Source organism: Vidua chalybeata, chromosome 12, assembly GCF_026979565.1.
Source record: "Vidua chalybeata isolate OUT-0048 chromosome 12, bVidCha1 merged haplotype, whole genome shotgun sequence".
Taxonomy (NCBI): Eukaryota; Metazoa; Chordata; class Aves; order Passeriformes; family Viduidae; genus Vidua; species Vidua chalybeata.
Window position 1 is genome coordinate 5,443,922 of NC_071541.1, and position 15,159 is coordinate 5,459,080.

At 41.4% G+C, this 15,159-nt stretch overlaps 1 protein-coding gene and 1 long non-coding RNA gene across 3 annotated transcripts in view; both read right to left on the reverse strand.

Moving 5' to 3' along the window:
- Nucleotides 1–15,159, reverse strand: part of TAFA1 (TAFA chemokine like family member 1) — a 205,826-nt gene that overhangs the window by 146,559 nt on the left and 44,108 nt on the right. The gene's annotated exons all lie outside the window — the stretch shown is intronic.
- LOC128794107 (uncharacterized) lies at nt 1,723–14,428 on the reverse strand. Its single transcript, XR_008432990.1, has 4 exons — nt 14,318–14,428; nt 11,120–11,461; nt 3,401–3,511; nt 1,723–1,803 (listed from the first exon to the last, which is right to left on the reverse strand). It is a non-coding gene; the product is annotated as an uncharacterized LOC128794107 (long non-coding RNA).

Genomic DNA, 15,159 nt, shown 5'->3' on the forward strand with positions numbered 1-15,159 from the left:
ATATCTGGAGAGCTTCCATGGTGTTGAATTAACTGTGCTCATTTGGTATAAGCATGCCCTACTGTTTCTGAACACTGGGCAAGGCTACTGCAATGTTATTAGCAGCAAAAATTCCTTCTCAGTCTAAACCCACGTTTTTTTTATGCTTAGCAGACATGAATATCTCTCCAATCTAACCCATCTTCAAATACTTTCAACGGTCACAGATGTGAAGACTGGAGGCTTCCACTCTTGGCTCAACCAGGATTTCTGCAGTGCTTTTGCCAAAACAGCAGTTTGTACCACATCTCACTGCGCAGAGATGCTGTGTGATGCTCTGTGCCACCAACATCCCTTTATTGCCCACTCATGGCTGAAAACCTGCCCCTGGTGTGGGCAGCTGGCCCTGTGTGGTGCCATGGTTTTAGTTCCAGCAGTGCCCAAATGGTGCCAAGGTCATCGTGGTCACTTGCTAATAACAGTGTTCATCAGAGCTTGTCATCCTGGGACTCAGGGAATCACACAATGGTTTGGGTATCATCCACTTCCAGCCCCACTGTCACGGGCAGGGACACCTTCCACTAGACCAGAGTGCTCCAACCCCCATCCAACCCATCCCAGGAAAACCCAGAACACCAATTAAAATAATTTTGAAGATTAGGAGAAGAAAAAGTTATGCCTGGGCAAGAAGAAGCCCACCGTGAGCCAAAGGGTCACCACCTTTAGGACAATGTAATGTTGAGGAGATGTTTTGAGGGGAAATGGTCCCTTCTGCAGCCATGCCTCCAGAGGAGAGATGGGCCACAGGACAGCCTGGCATTACCACAGGACAGCCTGGCATTACCACTTACACAGACTCCCTCTGAGGTCAGAGTTAGTGCTCCCCTTGACATCCCCAGATCAGACTGGCTTGCAAGTGCCTCACAGAGAGCAAGAAGAGTCCAGACCCATCCCCCGTGGACCCAGAGGAAGGATCTTTGTGTAATGTTGCCCCAGAAGATCCACACCAGCATTTCAAGACTCGGTGGGGAGGTGATTGAAAGCTATTGTGAGCCTCTGTCCACACAATCCTCCCACTGCTCTGCCCCCCAAAGAAAGGCAGCCCCGTAATACATCCCAGCCTTAGCAGGAGCTACTTATATCCTGTAGTAGGAGGCTTTACCAGCTTCGCTGAGTTTGGAAGTGATATAACACAAATCTGTCACCACAGATGGTCTCGCCGATAGCATCTGTGGCTGAAGTGCCGAGAAAGGAAGCCATACTTCTTACCACTGTGTATAAAAAGAAAACTCTCCTGCAGTAATATTTCACTGCTGACAGCATAGCATCTCTGTTAAAAAAAAAAAAAAGCAGCTCATGTATGCTAATATTCTGCCTTTCTAAATAATAAAATCCATCTCTGTGTTAGCAGCCTGTCTAGTCAATATTTCCCCTATAAAGCTATCTTATATTCCATTTCTATGTTCAGGATAATCTTTAATGGGAGGATAATGAACACATTACAGAGCCCTAATTTTTTGTATGTTACAAAAATTCATATGTCTTCATTAGCTAAAAAGGGGGCAGCACACAGGAGTATTTTTCAACTCTGACTTCACAGCATACACTAATCCTTTCACTGTTATTTTGTCAAGATTTACTTTGCACACACAGATACATGTAGAATTCACATCATGGATTTCTCTTCCATATCTATAATCACAGCCATCTGATTTAGCCCACATCCACAACTACATACCCAGCCTGCTAATGTATTTCCCTGGGATTTATTTCAGTGCACCAACAGGACTGTATCTCTTCCTCAGCATGTTCAAGTGGTCAGTTCTAGGAAGGAAAGAAGTCCCTAAAGTTATCTAAACACTGTATTTCCATTTTCAGTAAATGTGGAATGCCTCTTCACCAATTAATTTTATCTAAACCGCAGGAGTGGCTGGGCATTGCTCTTGGTCAGTAAAAGCTTTTCTGAAGTACAAATGTCTCAGTGTAAAAGTCCATTACCTCACATCCCTTGTAAGATATAAGCAAAGGCTCTCTCTTTCAGAAAAGTCTGCACAAGCATAAATTCAGCATGACCCCTGAAACTCCAGCCCAGCAAATCAAATTTCTTTACCATTCTATCTCAAAAACATGAGTCTACAAGATTAATACCATGACTCCTTTTGCATTCTAATAGATCCTGAAAATTAGGATCAGCTTTAACTGCTTAATATGTGACAGAATTTAACTTATATGTTACCTAAATCTAGGCATGGGATACAAATATGAAAAGTAAAAAGCCGTATGTAGACAGCAGACTTTACATAGTTGCATTGTGATGGAGGTTAAACAAACACACCCTGAGAAAAACATGAAGCTGTTATCTGCTCATACACCTTCCAGAAATGGAATTTGACAGGAACATGTGTTAACTTTACCAAATTTAGGAGGCATTTTTAAGTTTAGAGGATGTTAACACTCATAAAGCTCTCCTTTCCTCTTTTTTTGGTCTATTTCTTTTAAAGACTTAAATCTGTAAGCTGGACTGAGTTTTTCCCATCTAGTCTGGTGCCCTGGTGTCATTAATTTGTAATAAGAGCAGGAAGAGGAGAGACCTAATTCCTGGTTTGCTACCTGGTAATTTTGACAACAAGATGACCTGGTATGGTATTTTATGATACCATATCCCCAGCTGACAGAGACACATGTACCATATTATGACAAGATGACCTTTAAAGGTCCCTTCCAAGACCAACTATTCTGCAGTTCTATGATATTATCTTAATACCACCTTTCAGGTAGATGTATGTTTCAAATATGAACAGCTTAGAGAGGGGAGCAGATAAAACTAACCAGAAACCCAGTGTATATTGTTATCTGAGAGACAGGCAGGGATGACAACCTTTCCTCTTTTGGTCTCCAGCCATGGATATTGTGCCCTGTTTCCTTCTCCCTTGTGCCCTGTTCTGATCTGATGCACAATCTTTTCTTCAATATTTGGATACCCACACCCTAGGGTCAGCTGAAATCAGGAAGAGTAATTCCCAGAATACAGTGGGACATCAGGTCTAGTTTGGATGGAAAATGTTTTGATTAGAAGGATTTATTTTAGCTGGAAGGTGTCTAAAGATATTATTTCATAAATAAAAGGGCTGAGATGAGTGCTAAAGCTGCAAAGTCAAAAAAGCCTTAGAAAACACTATCTTAACTGTTGTCAGGTCTAAACATCTGTGTACAAGTTGTCCATAATTCCATGTCCCCTGCTCCTGAGGGCCCTGCCCAGACCAGTGTAGTTCAGGCAGTGATGCAGACTGCGCAAGACTTACCCTTCCCTTCAGCATTCATGTGCTTTGTGCTTTGCTCCAAATCCAAATGCAGCAATACATGAAACAATAAACTTTCTGAATTCCCCACAAAAGAATACTTTATTCACCATCCTACTTACACAGGCAAAGAGATGGGTGTCCTGAGGAAAATACAAGCACTGAGGAGCCCTGCCTCAGGGAGAGCAGCAAGCTCAGGAGACTCATGGAGAAGATGTCACTTTGTCTAAAATCTGCATGGGACAGACAAATGGGATAAATGGACGTTTTAAGACTTAGCTGTAATGAAAAACAGCACCATCAATCATTTTATTGCTGTTGCAGAAAGGTTTCTCTCTTTGCAATGCAGGGAAGCTGATTCTTGCTGAAATGTGCTGCCCATGGAAATTCTGCAGTCAGCAGCACCATTCCATGGACTACAAGGATCCCACCAGCAAGGATCCCACGTGCTGTCCCACCTGTCCCTGGTGGTCCACAAGACACCAATATTCATTCTACATTGGTTCACAGAAGCACATTAAGCCATTAAGGATGTCATTCTGTTTATTATTATTAAAAGCTCAGCAATAAGGTGAACATTGCAGAGAAGCCTCTGTAATTTTTGGGCTGTTTTAACCAAAAGACTTGTGCAACAATTGAAGAATTGTACCAAATCACACCCAGTTTTATGCATAGATTTAACATATGAAATCACTGATCACAGAGTGCTTGGATAATTTAGATACTTCTCAATTAAAAAGTCCAATTTTCTGTGATATATATAAACTATTGTTTATTTTTTAGCCTCCCTGTGGAGTGATATCTATAATTTTCAGCAGGAAGCCAGGGCTATTTGTTTTTCAAAGATAGCTCTTTGGAATTAATCACTCTGGTATTAGACTAAGTGACAAAACAGGTAGTGCAGAACCGAGGGTAACAAGAAATTTTGTCTTGCAGCTTTTTGGAGTAAAATTATTCTCCTAACCTGACTGACAGCAAACCATTAATCACTATTTAACAATTATTACAGCCAAGACATATTAAAAAACAACCCTAAATTTCTTACTGCTAGTTATGCTTATTTCACTTTCTAATTGCAGGCTTAATTTTTTAAATGTCAACAAAAGACAATTAAATCCTTGTTGTAACTGTTCAAGCCAAACATACATAATGAAAACTTAATGGATGCATCCTGTTTAAGATTCTGTTTTAGTTTCTTCCATCTTATGGCACCAAATCAAACATGACAGCTGCTCTCCAGTGCCTGATGTCCAGCCCACCTGAGGTACCTCTGCTCCCTCCAGTGAGTTTGGGTGTTGTTTTGGTGCTCCTCAGAAATGGCAGACAGTTAAAATCTCCACTGCAAGGTTAATTATCGAGCTGCTTCCCAAGACATCAGAGACAAGATGGCAATTGCAAAATGGCTGTCAACATTTTGACTGAAAACCACTGCTTTAGCTTTATTTACCACCCTCTCTGCTGTGATTGTCAGAAAACAGCACCAGGCAATGTTTTACGTGCAGGAGTGGACTTGGGGAGACTGTCTGATGAGTCCCCTTTTTGACACTGAGAGTTGCAAAGAAAAGAACAAAACTGAGCAGCACCTGCTGACTTGCACGAATGTTGTGGCTCAGGGTACAGTGATAAATCAGGTTAAATGAGAAAGCTGCTTTATTATGTTCTCATCCTCCAGCAAACTCTTCCTAGCTTCTGCCATGGTTTGTTGCCATCTTAGTTGGGCAGGTAAAACTCTTTATTGGGTCATAATATAGACTGGATCTCTAAAAGCAACGTGCTTTGCCAGGAGGATGGGAGCAGCACATAACTACCCGGAGAGCAGGTACAGAAGGTAAAACTCAGAGACAGTGCCAGTCACAAAATCACTGAGGTGGAAAAGACCTCTAAGATCACCTGAGTCCAACTGTTAACCCAGCACTGCCATGTTCGCCTCCAAACCATATCCCCAAGTGCCAAATTCACACACCTTTTGAACCAGTCAGCCTGGTTGTGTTATAAAAACAGGAAAAAAAATCATCAGTGGTTGATAATCATCATAAGAGCAGTGATTTTAAAATCAGACATAAGCTGCAAAAACTTTCAGACACAAGCTTATAAATGATGGAACAGCTCTCACAGGGGTGTAACCCTGCTGAAGCCAATTAGACAGCATGTTCTGTGTGCCACATTAAGAGGGATTTCAGGTGAAACACAGGTAACATGGCTGTATATCTATCTACCTTTTTGACCCATGGCTCAAAACCTGCCAGCAAGACTGTCAGTCAGAAGTGTGACAAAAATCATGTCACTAGGGCAGGCACATTTCCATGTTCATGAGATCAGCACTGAGGAAAGGGACCCCATTTTACCCTATTAGCTTTTAAAATCTGTCACAGCATAAGGAGCTGAATACAAAATACAACATCCAGCATACAACAAGCACTCAACATTTGGAAATGAATCAAGGGAAAAAACCTTTCTAAAGGATGTGTTGCTTCAGAAAACAATGACCTCCAAAAGTAGAAAACTAGAAAGAGACATTCCCTTGCTCTTGGAGTTTTATGAGAGCACAGAAAATGAAAAAATGTGAGAGTGTACAATATGAGAGTACAAAAATGAAAACAGAAAATAAGTTTAGTAAATGGATCCTTTTCCCTGACTATTGCATTGCTAACAACAGATGTCTTTTCTAGTCTCTGGCAAAACATTAGAGAATTTCCTGGTTTAGGAGAAGAACTGCACAAAAAGGCACCACCAATGACCCAGCCAAGTCCAGTCAGAAAGAGAATACCCAGCCACAGAATATTTTGCTCCCTTTGCTTTATAGCAAGAGGCTACAAACCAATAGGTCCTGACCTTCAGCTGAGCCTTCTGACAAGAATACAACTGTGGGACTGGAGCAGGGGTACAATTAACTGCCAGACTGAAAGCAGACTGTGGCTGGAAAACAGAGGGAAGAAGAAAGTTTGTGTTAAGAAACTGCCAGGGTGGATGTGGGATGATTGATCAACTCAGCGTCACAATGTCTCAGAGGCTCAGGAAGGGGATGGGGAAAGGCAAGGTAGTGAATTTATTTTTAATTGCTATAAGGTTTTTTTCTTTTTACCCCTAGGACAGTGAAAAGGTGGGGATGTGCATGGAAGAAAGGGCTTTTTTGGGCAAAACTCCGTATGCTTCTGCTTGTGTCTGACTCTTTCTCTGTTTCTCTTTTTAGGGTGAAAAAATTTAAAACATACATCTTAATAAGTCCTTTTTTTAAAAATAGGTGAAGATACAAGACTTTCTTGAAGCAGTTGCCATGGAGAAGCTGTTCAAGTGAAGAATAATTACTAGGGCAAAATCACATACAATATGGGGACTGATCCTTCAGATTTTACCCATGCAGAACTCCCACAGAAGTCAACTTGTTATCACATATTTTTAGCAAGCCAGGAAAAGAAAAAGAACTCATACTTCACTCCTTCTAAATGAAAGAAAAAAATCATTTGTTTGCATAACAGAGCAGAGAGAATAGGCTTTTTCAGCAAAAGTCTTTTTTCTAAAGACTCTGCAAGCCACCTTGTAGCACAGGTGGGCTGTTTTCACTTTTAGGATCAAAGAAGTTAATTACTGAGCAGTAATTTGTAAGTGCATGGTGTGCTCTTTCCCATAGTATCAGAAATATTGCAGAATGTGTACTTAAAACAAAATGAGGTCCCTCTTTTTTATTTAATCAAAAATAATTGCAAATCCAAAGAGAAACATTTTTATACAAGTTCCAGCTGGCTATTGCTGCTGACTTACAGAAAGAACCAACATTTCTTTGTCCTGAACACACATAACTCCAAAATTAGAGATTTGTCTCTTCAAACAACAGTGGTTACACAAGGACTCCTAATGCTTCAAACTGCACCTTGCACAAAAGTTCCAGCAAATTAATTCCCCCCTCACCTCCATTGCCTCCTCTATGCTTCTCCTCATCCAGCTCCAGAGCAAAGCTCTGGGGTGTTCCCCTCCCAGCCCTGAAGGCATTGTTCACTGGGGATGTGCCTCTTGCACCCCTCAAAAGAGTCCCATGCCACCCTTTTGGGGTGGTTTGATGCTCCCCTGCAATACCACCTTGCTGAGAGCACATGGTGCTCTTTTCAGAATCTGTGCTACCAAAAAAAGACACGTCCCTGCCAGATAGCTCCTTTCTGTCACCCTGCAGAATAGAGGGATAACAGCTACCACAGAGCTGGCTGAAGCACAGCCTGTGGACAAAATAATCCCACTGAGCCAGGCAGCACAGCCCTCCACGTTTTATCACGTTCTGGGACATAAATCCACATGGCTGTGGGGACAGCAGAGGATGGAAAAGCCCTGGCACAGCCTGAGCTCCACCACTCTGGTAGGAGAGATCATCCCTGCCAAAGTTTGCTGCCTTTTCTCCAAAACATGTCACCATGGAAGCACAATAAACAAAAAGAAAGGAACCCTCATTCTGGGAAACATGGAGTACTGATGCTGGTACAGTCAGAGGTGTGTAATTGCACAGGTGTAATTACACCAGTTGACTTGCACATGTAGAAAAGTCCTGAATCCCCTTGGCTTCAGTCAAAATACCCACAAACTCTCAATGGCCCATTCCCAAAACAGCAATTCCCATACATGAAACATCCCTGGAAAATGGGGACAATACTTAGGGATGTGATGATCTTCAAAGGGATCTCTCTGTTGTATTTGCATCTGCTAAGCAAACAACAAAGGTTGGTTTGTGGTGCATGCCCTGTGATCACAACACACCCAATGGGCTTATTTTCTCTTGTCCAACATCCATTTCAGAGGAACAATATAGTAATTAAAAATTGGGATCAGCCTAACAAGACCTGTGGTCCTCGTGCTGCAATTTAATCCTAAAAGGATTGTGAATATATGGGTTCTCAGCAGTGAAGTCCAGCATTAGCAGCTGCAGGGCTTTTAGGAAGCCAGACCCACATCACTCTGGATTCTCAGCATCTTTCCTGTGCTGTATTTGGCAGAAACTTACCCACAGTCTTAAGCAATTTAGTGTTTCAGGTATTATATTGAAGAAAAGCTTAAAAAAACCAAACAAACTCACAAACCCAGTAATAAGAGCAAGACGATTTTTTTTTCTTGAATTATCCCAATTAAGTCACCAGTTATCACTCCTACAGCAGTAAAAAAGAGAACACAATTAGAAAATTTAATTAATTAAGCTGAAGGCAAGAATACCTATTTTAAACCCCTCAATGAATGCAGTGGGATCAGCAGAGCAGATCACTGAAGCAGTGAGTGTTTAGAGCTGAAGGAGGCATCCAGCCTGTCCATGAGATTCTGCAAGCAGGGGCCTGGCTGGGGTGAGCCATCCCTCTCCAAACCAGCACCTGTCCTGGAGGTGTCTCCTAGATTCTCCTCACAACCACAATTAAAGACAAAACAATGGTTGTCCTCTATGTCAGACTGAGGGATGTGAGAAGCAGCCCTCAAACACCTTCTTGAGCTACAAAAAAAACCAAAGCTGAGCTGGGGGTGCGGATATATGTTTTATCTTTATAAATAAAGGCATTGTGTTCTATTAACAGTCATAAATATCAGGAAAATCAGACAAATAAAAAGGGTAAAGACCTGGTTTTTGACAGAATCAAGCCCTCAGCAGTTTCCAGAAACTCAGGAAGACTCTATTAGAGCAGTAGGACACCAAAGTTAAAAAAAAAATAAACCGTAGATGGTATCTAAGCTGAAAACTAAACGATAAGAGTTAAAAAAAATAACCAAAGCCTTAATGAGCTATGCTTAAAATACAGGCAATGAAACCCCAGCGAGGAGGAACTAACAGAATTATTCACTGCTATTTTCATAAAATGTTGTAACGTTTGCACAGATGCTGAGGAAGCCAGCCCTGCTCAGGCACACAAATTGAGCTGGAAAAGATGGGTCAGGAGAGGTGCTGAGAAGAGTGACCCAATTAACATCCATGAGGGGACTGCTCTGCCAATTCCACACTCTTCCTAGAAGAGGGAAATTGTGAGACAACCAAGCTGAAAATCCATAATTTTAAAATTCTGTCCACTCAGAGGGATAAGGTCCAAATGGTGCAAACTCCATTTAGAGGCAAAAGAGAAAAGGTGAGGTGAGACCAGAGCAGATGATTGGGGTGGAAGGGAAGTGCCTCTTTCACCTGAAAACAACCTGAGGGCAGAAGCAGTGGATAATGGAGAGGCTGTGGGTTGAAACACAGCCCTCAGATCCTGTCCACAGTCTCCCACATCTCCTTATCCAAAAACCAGCAGGGATCAGTCAGCAGAACACCTTGGGTGGTTTCTTCAACATGGTAAAAAAAAAAAAAAAAGTTATTTTCTGTGCTGTTTCACCATGGCAGAGTGTAAGAACAGTTTTGATGTAAACTGAAATAAGCTGCTAGGAATAAAAATAACTGCACATTCACTTTATCTGGTTTGGGTAAATTGGTGTAAACCTGTTTGCCAGGCAGTGCCCTGGAAAGAAACTGGAGTGTCAGGAGAAAGGAGGAGATGAGGAGGGTTGGGACAGCAACCACTGGGACACAGGGAGAGCCAGGGTGGGTGAAACGTGAGGGTTTGCCTTTGAGAGAGCAAGAAGAGATGTGAAAAAGGGAGAAACAACAGCAAGGTGTGAGAAATGCAATGTTTTTAAAGAGTAAGATAAATAAACGAGATGAAGGATGGGAAGAACAAAGCCTGGACCAGCCCTTGGTGTGCTCTGAGGTGTGATTTGGGGCATCACCAGAGGGGACGAGGCAATTTAAGGGTTTTACACTGGGGCTGTTCAGCAACAGGGATGGGCTCCTAAGGTGCAGAGGACAGGCAAAGCTCTCACAGTTCTCTTAAAAGCTGGGGGAAAAAGCCTAAAGCAGGAATAAGTCAGGGAACAGTAGCCCATTACTTAATTTTTGGAAATGGCAGCAGCAAATACTCTCACTGGCATAACTGAGAGTGCCAGAGACAAGACATTACAATTACAGCAAGACTGTATTTAGAAAAAACACTTTTCTATTGATAACATAGCTTTCCAATAAATAAACAACAAAAATAAAGCACATACGAGCATTTAGTGTTGTGGAAATAAGATTGAGAAACACCCATGGAAATGAACTGATGATTTACACACAAATAAAGATTTTCTGATTTTCCCTCTCCCATGATTTTTTGCTGATAAGTCTATAAAAACAATAGACAAACAAACTTGAAATACTGCTGACGAATTCCCAGAAACCCAAAGAGCACATTTTTCGGATCTGCTATCTAACTAATAGAGAGAGAGAGAAAAGCAATTAAATAAAAAAAAAAAAAGCAAGCAACTCATTCCTCAAATGACTCATTTCTCACTGAAAAGGAATCTCTTTCCTCTGCCTCCACTGCCCTTTAATAGCTCCTTCATGCCATCACCGCTTCAGGTCACAAAAGGATAACAAACCTTGGTTCTTTCCAGGATCATTTCCTGCCTGTTATCCCATGCAGGGAGCTTGGTGTCACCTTCTGCTGTACAAAGCTGATTCCTCATCCAACCTGAGCTTCTGACTGCCTCCCCTCCCCAGGGACTATTTCTGACATCTTTTATCCAGGATTTTTTCTGTCAAAGATCACTTGTTGACACTCCTGCCTAACAGCTCTTCCATTAGAACACAGAGCCATCTCGGGTTAATTTGCAGATGGCCACTTGTTTTTTTTGGGAAAGCCAAGGTTCCCAAGGCTCTGCAGTGGGACAGATTCCCATTTTGGCTTTTTTTTTTTTGCTGAAAACATGATTGCTGTACTTGCTGTCCCTAATGCACACAGCAGCATTTGGTTTTATATTTATGCCTCCCCAAGGAGCCGTAATGCTTCAGAGATAATTAACCTACGGACCTTTTGACATTATTTGCAGCAGAAATGGGTTTTAGATGTCCACATAGGCTCTGTGGGCATAACAGGTGAGAGATGGCCCATTCTTGTAGCTGATGGACATAGGAAAATAAGTTTCCATGGCTGCTTCCACACAACAGCCCCTTCCACTCCCAGTGAAGAGCTGAGGCTCCCACAACAGTGCTTAAGGTCTTTGTTTCAGATCCTGTTTGGAAACACGTTTCCAAGTCCCACTGTTACTGGATAAAGGAGCATTCCATTGTTCCTGAGCACAGTGGTCATTTTCTTTGGATATCTGGAAACAGAGGCAGCTGGGTACCAAGAATCAATTATGGATGCCTGCTCCTGGAAGGGTAAAAAAAAAAAAAAATCAGGGGAACAGAAACTTCAGTTTTCCCATTTAGATGAGGCGTCTCCATCATTGGTAAAAGTGTCTTATGTGCTGATTATAGGGCAGAGAGGGGAAAATATTGTAAAATGATGATTTTACTGTTCTTCCAGATAACACAATAGGAAGAATAACTCAGATGTCAATCTGTACTCTCCCTCTTTTCATTCCAGGAGAATGTGTTACTAAGATCTGGCACAAGCAAGCAATTTAGTGCTTAATAAGTACCTAAGAGAATTAGGATCCTAATGACTACAATTGAATTTACTCAACAGCCCCTAAAATCCAATGAAAGCATGGCAATAAACTGAAAGAGAAGCTGGATTATGTGCTTCAAAACTCTTCCCCTTTTTTTCCTTTAAATTGGGTTTAAAAACCTGCTTTGTTAATTACTTATATACCCATGTCCCATGTTTTTGAAAAACAAATTGAACCTTGCCCCTGGCTTTCTGCCAAGCATGGAATTTTGGTTTGGTGGTTTTAACAGCCAATGTAACAAACAGTGTAAGAGATTTGGGGGAGGGTTATTGTTGTTGTTATTGTTTTGGGCTCGGTTTTCTTGAGCTTTTCAGCACTGAATATCTGTCCTTCACTCATCTTCTTGTTTAGGTGTCAGAACAGTGTAACAGGGGCTACTTGTAGGGGGCTGCAGAGCTGGGGATGGGGCCACTCTGCAGTGCTGTCCACCCCTGTATTCCTCAGAGTGCTTTGGGATCTGCCAGTCACAGCAAACAGCAACTTTTTGTCCCAGAGGGTTTCCCAAATAGTCAAACACTAATGTTATCAATGCACATTTCACCAAGACAATTACAGTTATCTGGTTTTCTCAAACTCCCCTCCCAGCCCTTGCAGTATTTTAAAATTTATGTGAGGAATTGTGAAGTTAAGAGACTTTATCCTGAATATTCTTGCATAGCAAAGTATTGTAGCCCACAGCACTGAGAATAAAATTGGGCACATATATACATATATATACACTCAATTTAATACATGGTCTCCATGTCTATATAGTGCTGCAATACTGCAAAATATTATTATTGTAATGGAAGAGGATTTTTTTTTGTTTGGTTGTTTTTTTTTTTTTCCTTGAAAAAGAACATAATGAAACTCACACATATGTGAATTTGTTTCAGGAATATTTTGTCCTCAATTTATCAAGATCTTATGGAATCCTGTTGCACTGACTATTAAGGAGAATCCTTGAGTTTTCACTAAATACAGTCAGGTTCATCTTCAGTTATGGGATCCATGAAAAAACTGCCCAAGGCCTCTTGGAACTCCAGACTGCACATGCAAACCCATCCTGTTAATGTGACATGATTGAACTAATGGAAGACAAAAAACCATATGGCATTCTTCTAGTTCAGAAAAATAAATCCAGATTAATTACTTAATAAATAAGTAATGATTATATGAAATGCAAATGAAAGTAAAGAAAGGCTTCCCAGAGCCCTGTTACTCTGCAGGGCTGATTTCTGTCCTGGGGAATTTTGAGGATTACAGAGTGACAATCATCTGCTGGACCCCAGATCCTAAGGAAACAAGGTTTGAGGTGCCAGGTACAGGAATGCAGCACTGTGCATATTGGGAAGTGTTTTACATGGCTCTAAAAACAGCTGTGTGAGAAAACCCACAGCAGATATGATCAGAGGACTGTGAGAGAGTGGTCTCAGAGGGGGATTCTGGCCCTCACCTCACATAGTTGTGGCTTTGAAGTGGTTTGGGACTTATTGAAAAGGAGAGGAGGATGGCAAGAAGGTTCCATACTTTCCCAAGGGACCAGACAGGCTTCAAAGACAGGAATTTCCAGCACTTGCTTCTGTATATTAATGCCAAAAGGCAAGTGGTTACCTGGCTTTTGCATCCCCACACATTCCCCCGAAATCAAGAATGAGCTGAAATTATCTAACTGAGAAAATACTTATTGCATTTTCAAGTGAGAAAAAAAAAAAAAAAAAAAAAAGAATAAACTTGTTGAGTTCCAAAGGCCATTATATAGTAGCAAAGTATCAGGAAAGCTGAAGTCAGATGTTCCACAGACCCAAGCAGTAAGTGCTGATCTAATTAAATACCCAACCAGACTCTCACAGCTATCAAAAGCTGCTTATTAAATTAAATAAACAAAAGCTGATTAATAAGACACTTGGTGTTAAATGGTTAGCCTCCTGCTTGCTCTGCAATGTTCATTCTATAACAATAAATGAAAAATCATCATGCCTAAGCATGTCTAAATCTGGGCTATGAGGATTCTTAATAAATTCCTGCAGTGAGGCACCAAACAAAGAATAACTGGCATGAAAGAATGATACAGCAGATAGTAAAAAAGGAAAATTTGAAGCACTGTCACAATTAATATGAGGTCTATTTGACTCTCAGTGAGGCAATAATGAAATTGGTTGGACCAATTTCCTTTGTGACCAAAATGAAATAGGATTCAGGGGTCCTGCTGTCTGGAAAAGAGTTCCATGGTATTACAGACGCAAGAAATCCAAGGCTACAAGTGCCTGCACACACAGAGGTTGCTCCCTGTCCCCCTCAGTGGTGCAGATGATGACTTTAGTTCAAACCTTGCCAGGTCTGCATGTGGTGCCAAGGTCCTGGGCAGCAAGATCTGTTCAGAGAAAAGCCAACCTGGACAGAAAGCTGCAATAATTTACTTTAGCTTCCACTGTAAGTAAATCAGATTAATCTTCTGTTTTCTAATATCAAAATTCCCAAAAGAATCAAACTCCTTCTTGAATCCCAACTGACCTCAGGGTGTGAGGCTGTAATGCCCAGTGCCCACCAGCCCAGTTAGATTAGAGGGTAAATACCTTTATCAGGATGCTCCTATGACTATTTTCTCCAAATAACCAGAATAAACAGTAGAAATGTCTCCCTGGCACAGCTGTGGAAAATTGGAGAGCCCACCCAGCGGGCAGGAACACCCCAGCACTGCTCTCTCCTGACACATCCCAGCTCCACCACTCCTGCAACCCAGCTGAGGCCAAGCTGTCTGTAGGTCACAATTGGTGTTTGAGGATTTCATTGTTTGGAAATAAAAAAAAAATGTTCTAAGGAATATCAAGCCCACATAGGGGGATGCTGAGCTTCCTTTGACACAGGAATTAAGAGACCTTTCAACATCTCCTTTTCAAAACCATTCACTTGAGTGGAACAAAGTCAGGGAAATGTTCCTATTGCATGAGTCAACCAAAAAACCACCTGGGAACACTGCAGCTCACACGTCCCTTTCCAAGGAGGAGCAGGTGAGAAGAAAAACACACACCAGATATTAACTGTGCTGTATAACACACACTGAAAGGTGTTCAGGTACAGCTGTGAATTTGTGGCTACAAAAACCTGTAGAGAATAGGGAGAACAAGGTGGATGCAGTCAACCCTGAGTCCAGGTCTTTGCCTGTTGGATAATCAAATGAAGTTTCCAAGACCTTCAGCTGAAAAAAATAATTGTTTTAGATTTTTTTTTTTGCTTGCAGGAAAATTACTGAGAAGAAAATTATTAATGTAGCCTTCCTTAGCTACTTTGTAACAACTCTGAGAACATCCAGGGCACAGAAAGCATAGGGCAGAATATTAAACTTGCTAAATCATAAAAGCAAAGAGAAAATCAACTGGTGTGAGGGTTTTCAGATACAACAAGGGGTAAAAAGAGC